Source organism: Cuculus canorus, chromosome 4 (assembly GCF_017976375.1).
Source record: "Cuculus canorus isolate bCucCan1 chromosome 4, bCucCan1.pri, whole genome shotgun sequence".
NCBI lineage: Eukaryota > Metazoa > Chordata > Aves > Cuculiformes > Cuculidae > Cuculus > Cuculus canorus.
In genome coordinates this window covers 79,389,580-79,404,376 of record NC_071404.1, presented here as the reverse complement: position 1 = coordinate 79,404,376, position 14,797 = coordinate 79,389,580, and the positions used below count along the sequence as shown (strand labels likewise).

General features: G+C 48.8%; 2 long non-coding RNA genes across 2 annotated transcripts; both read right to left on the bottom strand.

The window, feature by feature from the left end:
- Positions 1–1,315: 1,315 nt before the first annotated feature.
- On the bottom strand, positions 1,316–4,568 carry LOC128852175 (uncharacterized). The gene is made up of 3 exons (XR_008449865.1): positions 3,479–4,568; positions 2,903–3,087; positions 1,316–1,428 (listed from the first exon to the last, which is right to left on the bottom strand). It is a non-coding gene; the product is annotated as an uncharacterized LOC128852175 (long non-coding RNA).
- An 839-nt stretch (positions 4,569–5,407) lies between these two features.
- On the bottom strand, positions 5,408–8,323 carry LOC128852176 (uncharacterized). The gene is made up of 3 exons (XR_008449866.1): positions 8,201–8,323; positions 6,215–6,316; positions 5,408–5,577 (listed from the first exon to the last, which is right to left on the bottom strand). It is a non-coding gene; the product is annotated as an uncharacterized LOC128852176 (long non-coding RNA).
- Positions 8,324–14,797: the final 6,474 nt, after the last annotated feature.

The following is a 14,797-nucleotide window of genomic DNA, read 5'->3' as shown; positions in this document are numbered from 1 at the left end:
GGCTTGGCTTGTGCACATCGCAGCACAACAGCGTCACTGCTCAGGCTACCAGAATCAAAGAGGAATAAAACCCACCAGTGTGTCTTCAGAGCTGAACAGAACATAAGATTGCTGTGAACGCCTCCAGTGCTGCATTCAGTTCTCCACAGTTTCAGGAACAACCCCAGAATTACTGCTCCTCGGCTCTCCCAGAACGTGTTCTTTCCTGGTGAAACACACTCCACTCCCCTTGCTCCAAGTCTCAGTAGCTCTAGGATGGGGCACAGAATTGTCTTTTCAGCCCTTTTGGATCAGAGTCCAGAATCCAAACTCATTCTGACCTGGACAGTGAGTGGTGATATCGGCCCGTGCTGCGTACTGCAAGTACAGAGCAAGGTCTAACACAAAGAAGCTGACAGGATGCGACCTATGTCTCACATGAGAACAGAACAACTAACTATCGCATAGGCCACCGGTAAGTACTCAACAAAGCGAATTCTCTGTTTTCCCTCATGTGGTCGGTTTGCTGTGCAGTCCTGCAAGGACGGCCCTAACTTTCCCCACCTACTCCTTTTCCCTCCACCAAGAGCTCTCAGGAGCAGTCTATAAACACAACGAGCTTTTCCTCAAACCAAAACTTGTTTTTCAAAGCAAAGAGGTCAGTGAGATGCTGCATAGGCAACAACACGCGTTTAAGGTAAAGCACTGTTGAGAATAAAAGAGAAAGAGCAGGAGAGCAGTGATCTGAACCAGCAGTGTGGAAGACCTGCTCGAAGCACTTTGGTTTCCCTGGAGGTGCCACACCTGCTGTGTCCAGCCGAGGTTTGCAGAGTGCAATGACAGATGCTGGCCCTGCATGGCAGCAGACGGGAAAGTGACCGACGCTCTCATGAGAGAAGCAAAGAGGCGTGCGACATGGAATATTCTTTTACAGTCCAGCTTCCGCCCAAAGCTCCGAAACAGATCAAAGCGCACGTGCTTTTCTGACTGTGCCCTTAAGGAAACTCGGAAGGGTGCAGCACACAGCACCAAGCAAGAGTTGTGGCACACCGAATCCATGGGGAAGTGTTGCTTGGCAATACTGTGTGTGCTCAGCTTTCCGCCAAGGGACCGGCGCTGTTGCTGTGCCAGGAAATCAGCCAGTCAGCTAACAGACAAAGCAGCGGCCACAGAAGACGGAGAAGCAGAAGGGAGCCGTCAAATCCAGGGGACATGCTTGCTCTCTTCTCCTCCTCCTGCACTACAACAAATAGCAGGGGGGTAAGGGTGGGTGTGGGCAGCGAGGAATCGGAGGGATGCTGTAACTTTTAGCTTAACTCACTTACCTTTCTAACGCATCACGGAAGAAAACTCCTTGGTCAGTGGTTAAAGAGGGACCAAACCCGACATACTGAGGTGATACCTTAGAGCTTAGGTTATGAACAAGAGCCTTCCCATTTACGAGCTGTCCTGGAATGGAAAACAGTGACATTTTATCACTGAACCATCTAGAAGCAGGCTCAGTAAACCAGTCAGGAACAGGCTGTTAGGAACCATCCCGCAGCAGGCAGGGCTTTGCCATTGCTGGTGCATCATTTTTTTTCCCCTGGAGATGATGTTTGATCCTGGTAGTTGGTGACAAGACTAGAACAAGAAGCCAGAAAAGGAGAGAGGAAAAAAGACACACACAATAAAGAAAAAAACCCACTCAAGTAGCTCTCAAATGAAATCTTTGCTTTCCAAAACCTGTCCTTTCTGGGAACTTGCCGAGCAGGGTTTTACTACTGGTTCATAGAAATGGGTCGTCATTGGGATTGAAACGCTGCTCACCAGCTGCAGTGACTTTTGTCACAAGGTGCTGCTGAGACACACTGGACTTATTTCTCTTCTTATTCTCACTGATGCAAATCCAAAGCAATTGTGCATAAGCCAAACATCACAGCTCCTCTCAGTTTAGCCCGGTAAGCCTATGGGCTGACAGCATTACCAGTAAACCTCTTAAGCGTCACAGCAGAACCGAGACAGAACTGACCCTTTTTCCTGCAATACGTACCAGAACCTGCCCCAGCACCCACAGTTAAGTATCTCTCTCCTAAAGCAACAGGCACTAATAGCCCGTGGGATTTCCCACCTACTTCCAACACCGAGTTCCTCCATTCCCCTGCTGTTTACAATAAACCCCTCTGACAGCCCGACAGGCACAGCAGCCCTAAAGTGCTGATGGCGCAACCTGCCTACACACCAAACGCAAGGCTCTGATGAGAGATTCTCAACTGCGTTATTTTCCGCTCACTTGTGCCTCTGTCACTACGCTCAAAACAAAGCTGAATTAATTCACACCCTCATAACGCAGAGGTTTGACTGGTCAGATCCAAAGATGTCAACAGACAGAGCTTTGCTGAATCCAAAGGATCTACCTTGCCTGACTATTTCCTGGTGGGAAGATCTTCCTTTTGAGAAACAGCAGAAAGCTGGCAGCATTGCTGAACCCCTGTGAGCCATTACCTGCAGTCCTGAAAGAGACGTAGGGACGTCCCAGCAGAGCTCTGCAGAGCTGCGTTAGCAACTACGGAATGGTTCTGCCTGGCTGCTGTGCGAGGCAGGGCAGGCACAGGCCCTCTCTCACACAGGTCTGGGGCAGCAGAAACGTTTCTTGACTCTAGGTTGCAGTCCGAACAAAGGAGCACCCATTCTCAACTCACCACGGGCCACAGATGCCTTCGTGCTGGACCTGAATGTGAGCAATTGCCATAAAACTCCCTGTGGCTAGTGAAGAGGGTACCTTTCCTCTATGCGGGACACTTCTGTGGCTCGGCTCGAAAGCATGCTGGGCTGTCTCATTTAAACTACAGATCGCCTAAAAAAGTTGAACCAGATGACCTCTGGGGTCCCTTCTAACCTGGCACTCTATGACTAAAGCAGAAGCAAAGAGTTCTCATGTCACCTGCAGATCTTGGCCGTGGCGTTGAGGCTGCAGCCACATCCGACTGAGACCATCCACAGATTTTCCATATCAATCTGTGTGTAGGAGCCGGTATAAATTGCAGCAGTCCTGTGTCAGGTTCCCTCTGTGACTCATGAAGTACTGTGCTCACAATTGAACTGTGTTGTCAGGCAAAGACATCTTCCCTGGCAGGGGAGGTGGGGAAGAAAAAAGAAAAAAAAGGGAAAGCTTCAGGTCAAACGATTGATTACGGCTTTGAATTACAGGGGGCTATTGATTTTTCATTAAATATCATGTACCGCTGTAAAGCGGAGAAAAAGTAATTCATTGATCAGAGCTGCGGGCCATGTTCACTTATTGGCTTTCTGCCACATCACATTATTTCCAGTTCTAAACGTATATTGAAGTCAGTTCATCCTAATCATTGCCTCCTGTCACCAGAAACGTCTCTCAGTAACTATTAGTTTAATCACCCCTTTCTTACAATGGTAATGAGTGATAATATCCAGCACTACAGCAGATTCATGAACACCGCTCCTTGTACTACAGCACAGTGTTTCACAATGCTACACTTACGGGTCTGTCAGCATTTCCATTACAAAGCCCCCAGGCCTTTGACTTTATAAATCACTCCTAGAAATTCACTGCTGGCAGGAATGCGGAGCGGAGGGCGTCTGGGTTCTGGAGAGAATGTTGTTGGAACCGCTCTCTGCAAAATCTTCCTGGCCGCAGTTGAGCTGCCTTGAACGAGTGCTGGAAAGGGGAGGAAAAAAAGGGGGAGAAAGAAGAGGAACTCTGCCAGCTCAAGCTGCTTTTTCCACTTGATTAAAATGCCATCATTTCAAAAACAGGATGATCTCGCTGTTACATTGGACTGTGATGCCGAAGAAAGGCATGCTTTTCCCAAAGCTGACACGCAGACAGCACTTCCACACCGCCCTGCTGACAGCGACACTTGCAGCTTATGAATGTCTTGTCTGAAACCTCTTGCCCTCGCAGGACGCTTTGTTCTGTGCTGGTGCTGCCTTCTCTGTCAGGTCACCTGCGTTTTGAGAAAACCTCTGGTGCAGGGCCAAGCACTGAAATCATGGAACGGTTTGGGTTGGAAGGGACCTTAAAGCACACCCAGTTCAAACTCCCTGCCACGGGCAGGGACACTTCCCACTAGGGCTGGCACAGTTTTAGCAGAAGGCTTCTATCTGATTCCAGAATCCAGCCTGGAGGGTCAGAGGAAAACACGTCACCTTTGGGGTTTACACCCACACTGACGGGAAACCTTCCTGTTTCCGGGGACAAGCCGTAAGTTTGTCACTGGAATTCTATGCCCAAAAATGAACGGCAGGCTCCAGCCCATGATTTCAAATCTTTGAGCCAAGATCTGCAGAGGTGAACGGGTGCCGGAGGGAAACAGATATTCCAGGATTCAAACCTGAGCTATGATGACAGAAGATAAATGAACAAACGAAGCAGACAGGAATTGACTCCAGGCTGCTGCAACCAGCACAGAACCAGGGCTGGAGTATACAGCAGTGACCATAAAGACTGTTTCCACAAACACGCCCAGGAGATCATCTTTTTCAAACGCTACCTTCTGCACTACGGAAAACCCCAAAATAGCCAAAAGAAGTTGTGACTTGAAAGAAGTCAAAGGGTACAGGTAGCAACAACAAATATCAACTGGCCACGCATTCTCAGGCTACTTGAGGACTTTGTACACTGTTCCAGTTTGTCCTGGTTTTCCAGACGCCAGAATCACCCCTCACACTCAGGAGCACGTACTTCTACCCTGCACCAGTTGTCTGAAATCACTTCTCCACAAGGAGAGAGCAAACTTTTCATGTTCTGTAGGGAGCCTGCAATAGGTAACAGGGTGAGAACTGTAAGACAAACTTATTTACCCTTGCACGTGAAAGCATTTGGAAAAGAAAGATCCATTACGGGAGAAAACAGGGAAACAAAATGGACGAGTATCAAACCATAACGCAGTCTTACACTAACAAGGTGATGCCAGACACACCTTCCAGCATCCACACCCTGATGGTTTCAATAAAGGCTCTGATCTGCCCCTGTGTAGGGATGCTCCCAGCCGTCAAATCCAGTCTCAAACTCAGACAGTGCTGGAAGAACTTAGAGACAGCTCAGCTCAGGTCCTTGCACGAGAGTCTGCTGTTACAAACAGGCCAAGTTTTGCCTCTATTGCTACATGTCCATCATCCACACACGTCACTGTCAAGAACAAAAGAGTTACAAAAGGGGTATCCATTGTTCCCCCTGCCCCAGGTAAGGGGTTCTCAGGGACTAACTCAAATGGGGCACGCAGGGCAGAGTGGAAAGGATGGAAGAGTGACACACTCAAGGAGAAAGGGACTGCTGCGGAGGAAAAACATCTGCATGGGACACCCAAGGGAGTTCTCTTGCCGGTCTTCTGGCAATCCAGCTCTGCTGGAAAGCAACTTCCAGCTACAGGCAGAAAAACAGCAATTCATTTACTTACCCATGTTTTTTTGGATGAAGTGTCTTTTGCAATGTGTTCCGATACATTGCCTCTCCCTGAAGCCAACCTCCTGCTGAAGCTCCTCACAGTTTGTTGTGAAGGAGAAGATGAAGCCTGCTAATTTCTGCTCTTGAGTCCGGAGCCTGTACTTGAGAGGTCAGGTGGGGCTCAGATTGACCATCTGGACAGAAAAGAAACAGCAGATTCCAGCCATAAACTCGCTTTTTTTACAACGGGGCTCTGCAGAGATGGAAAGAAGGGTCCTACACACAACACAACAGAGGGGGTGGTGGTCACCATAAATACATTCTAGAGAAGAAAAATGAGTGATTACAGTGAGTGGGAATACGATAGAAGATGACTGCACGGCTGGCAGTAATCAGCCTCAAGGCATCAAGCGGAGCCCAGAGGGATCGCTCTTGATTCTCACGAGGATGCCGCGAGGACAAATAACTCTTTTCCCTATCAGACACAGGCACAAAAGAGCAGCTTATCCATGTCAGGTAGCTATACGGCTCCCATTATCAAGGAAGCACTTTGCAATGTTTGCTGTGTTTATCATCACAACACTCTGATGAGGGCTGAAAACACGGGTCTCCCACACGGAAGCAGGTTCACCTGGGTACATGTCGAGTACGGCAAGGAAAAAAGGAGCCAGTGAGGCCAAACAGAGCAGGACCCAGACTGTCAAAGACACTTCAGCCTCTGTATCCCACAGAAAATCATTTGGAAGTCAATGTGCAAATAACTTGAGTCTTTCAACCTAAGTGACGAACCCCAGCTCAGAGACAGAGCCTGCAGCACAACAGGAGACTTACCTCCAGTGTTCTCAGGGACATTCCCCTTTCGTTCTCGCTAAGACAAGCACATCCACGGTGCACAGGGGCATACTGCACTTGCATGGCATTCGCTTAGTCTTACTAAAAGTGAGAGAGAGAGATCAAAGCTGTTAGTTTGGCTACCTGAGCTTTCCTCGTCTCCCAGAAAACCCCAGGCCTGCAGCAGCCAGGTCATTTAAATCGGATTGCTTGATGCTATTAAATCTACACCCTAGGAAAGAAGCCCTTATTGGCAATATCTACATTTTCCTCTAATATCCTCACCTTGTGCCAAATAAACAGCATTGATGTCACATCATTTGCAAAGGACAGAAATCCTCTGCAGAGCTGCAACAAACAGCCCTTCTTCCATGCCAGTACAGAGCACACATCTTGGGGTAATAAAGCCTTCATTTCATGCTTCAGCACACCTGATCTAAGGCTCGTATTCAGCAATGCATTCAATGGCAGCTCGGATTCAAAAATTGCTCCCACCTAGCAACGCCATGAACACTCCCATATATAATTCACATCTTTAACTTTTAGCCTGGTTTCCACGGGAAGAAGGAAACTAAAACCATTCAGACTGTGTACCTTCCACTTCTCCAGTACCTTTTGCATGTATTGGTCTACTGTGACCAAATTAGGAAGAACGCTGCCACTCTTTAAGTCATTTAAGCACCTGCAAACGTCATGAAACAGGCGGCTGGTTGGATAGAATCTACTTCAACAGCAATTTATACAATATCTTCAGAACTGACTCCTTCCTTGACTCTCTCACGCTAGCTGTTTCTTGCCGAGTCTCATCATTAGTCCATGCGATTGGGCTATCGCAGTCCAAGAGGACGGAGAGCACCATGAAATATGCATGTGCCTGTCAAAAGCGGAGCCTAAATAGTTAGAGCGCTGTAAATATAAAGTAAACAGCTGCTGTACCTTACAGTTCATGGTAAGACAGAATAGCTGAGGTAAATTGTACCAGTGTGCTATCAACATAAAACACAACAGGGCACAACATATTGCTGCGAGCCCCAAGCACTTCACATCTGTCTCGACACCATCACAAGTTTGACAGTCATCAGTTCAAAGGATAAAATACAGCTTGCAGAGGAAGTCGTTCTGGCCCTGAATCAGAGCTCATCCCTCCAACAGGGTTGGGAAGACAGCACTCTCTGCTCAGGCAGCGTTAAAGGATTCAGGCAATGAAGCACGAGGGAAATGTGCTGATCTGTTCTACAGGAAAACACCTGTCAAGATAAGTCTCAGTCCAGCTAGGTGCTTGTGCTGGCACATGACCTCAAGCACCGACTGGAAGAGAGATGCTTGCAATCTTAAAGTGATGCACATACTCAGGCTGTATCCATGTATCAGGGCGTGCTAAAACAGGATCTATGCGGCGCTGCCTCGCTGCAACATTTCAACTAGACTAAATGGTGTTCCTGGCCTGAGCCAGCCTGGAACCAGTCTTCACCATCGATGTCACCAGGCCCACTACCAACAAGCTGACTGACAAACAACTTACATCTTACATCTGAACAGCAGAAGGCTTGACTGGATTATACGTTACTTTCAAGCTAGCAAATACATGCACCCATCAAACAGGGAACAATACTGATGGTTCGCAAGACGATCGATCAGACACCGCAAATGAGCGACACAAGCCATAGTCAATACCCGCTCTACTGGTCCAAGGCTTTTTTGAACTGAGCATTGCTTGGAAGGGAAGATAAAAATAAGCTGCTCATCATATAAGGTCTTGATTTTGTAACTGGGCTTTGACCCTTGCCTTTCAGCTGTTCCTCACTTTAAACCCCAAAACATTCCTGCTGTCCTGCTGTGACAAAATCTTTCTGCTCTGGTTTGAATCAAGGTACTTGGTGTGACTCTGTAGGGGTCACTGATGGTGTTTGCACGCCGAGCAAGAGACCGTCATGGACAAACAGGGTGTGAGACAACCGTACATTCAGGTCCCCCTCCAACACCTACCTGGACAGAGCACTTGCCCGTTGCTGGAAGCCAGGAAGGATTTTACGATCCCTGGGTTCGGAAGGACCTCACAGGACTGCATGCCGCCTTCAAGGTAAAGCTTCAGAGCTTTGCGGATGTCAGTCTAAACTGGTAGAAAGAGTTCAGGTTTTACATCAGCGGAGCACATCATCTCAAGAACATCAGCGGTCACGTTAAAGCCCAGCATGCAGCAGCTGGCTGAATCGTGACCTGAGATCACAGGAGCTGGAGAACAAGTTGTGGCTACGGTCACCAGTTCTCCATATTCATTCTTCAATGGCTCCATCTATTCTGGACACCACTGTGAGGGTTCTTGACTCTCACAGACAACCCCCGTTGCCTTACTTGGATTCAAACCTTCAGACACGGACTCAGCCCTAGGGAATGCATGGAGCTGGAGCAGTGCAGAGCCAGGCACAGCAGGCATTTGTGACTGTTAGTGAGCATTGAATATTGCCAACCATTATAAAGCACAGGAAAATGACAAGTGCGGCTTCAGCCAGTTCAGATAATCCTGCAGAGAACGCTAACAACAGAAACTAATACATATGCAAGCAAGAGCAAGCTGCCTGGGAAACTGAGCATTTCGCCTTCGGTGTCAGATTAAGCGCAACATTTAAACTGCCTTTGGTCAGCATTAAGTGTATTATTTAACATGCATACATCCTCAAGAGCTTGCTCCTGAATATCTGCACAGATCTTATCCTCTCTGGTTCAAAGTTTTAGCACAGGAGGGCAACGTTACGCTTGTGGCCTGAATTCAGAGAGACTAGTTTTGCTCGTCTAGGAACAGTCCAGCTTTCTCCCTAAGTTCCTGGGAGCAGAATCTGCCCATGTGGACACATCTCCTAGCCAGATGGTGATGGCAGCCACTCACGATTTCTTAGGAATACTCAGTTTCTGTCTTTAACCATCCAGTACAGTACATCCACTGTAGTACTTGCACTGTCCTATACCTGATGGCTTTCCTACTCTTTCTGCGGGTGGAAACTCTATTTGTCTCTGTTTCTGCAATCCTTTCCTCCTCTCCTAGGAGGGCTGTCTTGCTCTGCATTGTGCGATCCTGCCCCAGCTGTTTGTAGAGCACTCATGTCCCAGAGAAAGGCAAAGGGTGACACAATGGCATCACTATGCCAGAACAAAGCATCCCCAAACGGAGGTGGCCTCGGTACTATCGGAAATTCAGGGCAAAATTCAAGAGGCTGAGCACTTTCAATCACAAAGCAGAGCTGTCATTTAGTTCATTGTGTTTATTTAAGCACTAAAAGCAATTCTCCGAGTACACGTCTGTCACAGTTAGACACAATGGGCTGGCCTGTAATCAGGAAGTATATGACCTCATTGGTTTTAATTGGGAGAAGCCTACATCCAATCCCTTTCCCAGATGATAGAAGGCAACTGGCATTAGGAGGGAAGTTCGGTGTCAGCTGGTGGAACGCACACCATACCTGCTATGATGGCCCCCAATCCATCATCGCTCCCTCTGCCATCAGGACTCTGTCAGTGGTTTGCTCATCAATTTGCTTGCGTACCAAGACAAGAGATCGGGAGACAGGCACTGCGTCGTGGGGAATGATCACAGACCAGGAGAAAAAAGAGGAAAAAAACAATAACAGTTATTTCTGCTTTGGCAGAGGAGCAGGGCAGACACAGGGCCAAAGTCGGGGTGAGCTGAAGTGGCCATAACTTTGCTAAGTCTACATCTACCCGAGTTATGCCAGGATTTAGCCCACAGTACCCAACAGGATAGGCTGTAGCTCAAGGCAAATGGAAAAAATATTTAAGACTGAAGCACTCCAGCAAAAAACAATAATAAGGAAAAATCCATTTGTTCTAGTAAAATGGAGCAAACAACTCCGAATTCTCCACGGAAAGGACAATTTTGGCCTTTTTCAATGCTGACAGAGACATCTCTCCACCTCCCCTGCGCTGCTCCTGGACCAGCCACGTGGCTACGACACGTCCCAGGCACTGATTCCTGCAGACAAATCCAGTTGTCAGTAGTTCCCAACACAGTCTATCACTGTCCCAAGGGATCTACGCTCAGGGCCAGGAAGTTCTGCCAACTGTTTTTTTCAAAAGAGGGAACAGCTACTGTGTATAAACTACAAGTAAAATTCTTATTAGTGCTTTTCTTTTTACCACGATAGCAGCAGACTCTGCAGCTCTGACGCACCCAGGTCTGGACAAGTTCGAGAGAGAGGAGGCAAAGAATGTGCAAAACAAGCGCTAGCAACAAGAGAAGCACACACTCGGTCCATGCCCAAGGGTCTCTGTAGATTTACATTCCACCCTCTGAGTTCCGGGGCTGACTCATCAGCTCCATTTGCCGGCAGGGTAGAGAGATTTCCTCACCTTTAAAACCAGGTGCCAGGTCAGTCACCGCATTTGTTTCTGTTGGCCTCACCGCTTCACTGTGACGAACACGTCGGCTCCAGTCCCTCTGCTACAGGCAGCCTCTCTCTTCAGATCTAACGTCACACTACCTGGAAAGAAGCACACAAAGTAAAATTCCAGAATTTTGATGCCTCAGGAATTTCCAGTATTTTAAAAAGGGCATATGTAAAGAGCCAGAGAGACAGAAAAATGGATCAACCGGGTTTTTTTAAATTGGATTTGGGATAAAAAGCTCAGACCTCAGAATATTTTCCACAAGAATATATCTGACTCCATTTTTTATCAAAACGTAACATGTAGTAAACCAGGCAATAAAATAACAATCCTGAGGTTTGTTAGCAGCAGCCCTGTGATTTTGTTGTGCTTCCACAGCTCCCAGGCACTGGGGATGTGATCCAAACACCACTCAGAACTAGAGTACATCTGTGCACAAGCTTTGCCTTTCACTCTTTCTTGGGTTCAGACCCCCTGCCCTGGCCAGACCTTTGATCTCAAGACATGGGCATCGCTCCCCTGACCCGACCTGCACAGGATTTCCTTTAGAGAAGGAATACTTACAACATTATCGGGCAAGGAGAAATGTTAAATGCCTCAGGCAGCTGTTCTGGCACTCCAGTCTCTTGCTCTGCGTAGTCCAGGGAGCCTTTGAGCACGATGGCAAGACCCGTTTCCAACAGAGAGTTTGCAAAGGAGGCAAATATTTGACAAAATTATTGTTGCTTCTGCTCAGTTGGGCATTAAAAAAAAAACCCAAAAGTTGATATACACGAACCGTTAGCACTGTTTCTTAAAAGGAAATAACGGATCACTGTAAGTCATGGGTATCTACTGCTGAGCAGTAAGTGATACAGTAGGAGTTGCTCCCGGTGACCTCCAGCACCATGACAGGACAGAGATCTGAGAGAACAGCACTTTGTCATTACCTGGGAACACAGCTGCTTCCAATAGGATGCACCTGAAAAACAATGACTGCATTCCCAGCACATGCCCACCTTTTTTTCCTCCTCTCTGCCAAACCTGCTTAAATGCTTGGTCTCTCCTGGCTGATGTATTTTACCAGAGCACAGAGAACGCAAGTGAAACATTCAGGCATAAAGAAATGCACCAGGTAGGTAGGAAAAAAGGACAAAGCCACCTGCGTCTCCCATGTAACGGGTCTGACTCCTGTTCTTAGCAGAGTTAATGAGCTCTAACAGCAACAAGGCGGCCTCTAGGAGACAGGCAAAGCATGCACTAGCTGTAGAAGGCCCCTTGCTTCCTTCCATGCACAGTTCCCTCCTTTCTGTCTACACTAAAATAACCTGTCTCTCCATGTGGTCTCTCTTGATCGCTGTCTGCTTCAGTTTTCCTCTGGCATCCCAGCCCACTGGGATCATCCCGTGCTCCTGCCCCAGTCACCCACAGGGTCCAGCTGAAAGGCCTGATGGAGAGGAGGAGCCCAACGAGTTCCTACAGCCTGATTTGTATTCAGAGCACAGAAGGGGCAGAGACCCCAGCCTCCAGCCATGGCTTTAGGATACAGAGCCAGGCAACGAGGGAGAGAGAAGCTGCCTGCTTACCGGTTCCAGCAGGCATAAAACATGATTCCCAATGTGTGTTCCCAATAAAAAGGGGTCGGGGGGGTGGAAGTAATCGCCATCCAATACTAGATTGATGGGTTAAATAAGTAACCAAAAATAAAGCACGCAGAGCAAACAGAGGGGAGGCTTATCCTGTCCCGTTGCTCGTGTAATAGAAAGTGAGTGGGCCCTGGGCCTTGAGGGCCTCCAGAGCAATTAAAGCCCCCTGTTTCCAGACCAGCAGGGCTGGCCGCGGCTGTGAATTGTGTGCGAGCCCGCGGACATGGCAAGCTCCTCTCTGGAAGCCGCCGCCGCTGCCACTGCTCTGGCTCCGAGGCATCGCGGACAAAGCTCTCAGTGCCAGAGCCAGTTGTTTGAGGGGGTGGGAATGGCAGCGGATGGGCCCTGCGCGCACAAACACGTGCCCATGGGCCCAGGGAGCCCCCGGGAGTGCGAGGAGGGGATGTCAGCTGCAGGAACGCAGCGCCTGGCATTGCACATGGCTAAAGAGTGGGAGAGAACATCGTTTCTTTGAACTCATCTTGCATTCAGCCAGCTGCATATAAATTTCCCTCTATCTCATCAAGCTCTCACTGTTTGGCCTCCTCTGACTGATATTGGCTCATCATACTTAATCTAGGGTGAAATTTCCTCGTCTGAGCTAAATTACTCGCAGCCATCAAGGGAAACGATATTTATTTTTCGTGGGGCTAATGACCTGTCCCCCGGACCCACCCACTGATGGTTATTTACTAGGGCCCAGATGCTTGGGCTCAAAATGAGTGCTAATGTCAGCAGGGGCCATTTCTCATTCAAGTCTCTGATTGAATTGGAGCGATCCCATTGACATTGACTCGGTGACTTTTAAGGCCATTACCCTCAGCAAGAGATGAACCTCTCATCATTGCTCCAACGCTGACAGCTGATTAGCGACAAATTACAAGCGGGAAGAGCCTAAGACTTCATCGGGTGAGGGAGGGGCTGGGGGAGGAAGAGGAGGAGGGATTCTGAGGCGAAAGTGCAGACTCGGGATGGTGGAGGGAGTAGCCAAGAAGAAGAAAAGAGTGGGAGGGGAGAGCGACACCCAGGAGGTGATGCAGCCTGTTGATGCTGATACCGCTCTACAGGCTTTGGTTGAATGCAGAGCAGGGCCCGAGGCCAAGGGCTGGAGGGAGTGGTGAAGACACACAGTGACTGCAGGGAGCTCAAGTCAGGGCAAGGCTGGGAGGAAGAACCTCCACTTTGGGTCAGCGGGGAACATACAGCAGGGCCAAACCACAGCTGGGTGGTCAGAGTGCCATCCCGGGGGCCGAGCAGGCAGCCTGGCAGCTGTGCGCTGGTTCTCTCGGGAGCTGGAGGTACTGCTGGGACAGGAAACTGTCCAGGAAAGCAAAGAGCTGCTGCTGTGAAATGTCAGCCTCCGAAGTGGAGTAGAGCTCTGCCAGCAGCTCTCACTGTGCACCTGCTGCCAGTTCCCTCACTTCGCTGCCTGGTGCCCCGACAGGAGGCTGGGCAGTCAGGAGTGACACCCACCTCCCCGGGGCTATCCGCCACCACTCTCCAGCACAAAGCACTCACTAAGCCAGGCCAAAGCTGTCTGACACCCTGATATCCATTCCAATCACAGCCCTTCAGTTGTCAGTGTTCTCAGTTAACAGACAAAAGCAACACAAACATAACCAAACCCACGGCCAGGCCATCGTGATGCATTTCGCCAAGTGCAGTGGTATCCAAGCGTCTCCTTTCTCCACTATTACATTAGTTAAGGATAAAGCTTTGAATGACTCTGAGCCATGGTCACAGTTTTGTTTCTAACCACGGAAACTCAGCCGCTTCTGCTGTCAAACACAGGAGCCGGCCAGTAACACACACCAGCTCCTGCAAGAGAAAACTTCCATACCTTAAAGACACGCCACTCGCTGTGGATACGGTTCTTATCTAGATGATTTTTGACGCAGGAGAGTCTCTCCTAAGTAAAAGGAAATCTTTTCAGTGACACAATTAATATAAATGGAGCCATCCTGAAAGGCACGGCAGGGCAAGGAGGCTTGTTGCTCTGCAGCCCTGCATAAGCAGCCTGGAGACTCTTTACAGCTCAGAAAACACTGGCCGCATTGAAAAGAAGAAGTGGCATGAAATATAAACAGAGAAAACGCTTGCAAGGCTGGACTGCCGACAGTCACAACTGCCCTCTCTGAAATAAACCTGGCTTTGGCTGCTTGGGTAAACAAATGCAGTACGACTACGTGCACAGGTAAGCACTTAAGCTGTGACTGCATCAGCCAGATCTAAAATCCAAACAGTCCTTCAACAGCAGCCATGGATGTTTGAATCTCAGCCCTCGTCAGAAGAGAACTTGCTCCAGGGGAACCGAGCCTGCAGCCAGCCCTCCCCTTGCTGCTGCTTTTGGCTCGTGTCTGCGCATCACTCCGGAGATCAACAGCAAAAGCAACAGCCCCGCTCTCCCTGCTCCTGCCCTTCCGCTCTCCTCTCCGCACTGTTCTTTTTACTCATCTTGAGAGTTCAACAAGGGAGATATCTCATCCTCAGACAACCTAAAAACCTCTAAGGGACTTGGCAGCAAACAACGCATGGCACTAGCTGTACAACTCGGTGCGTT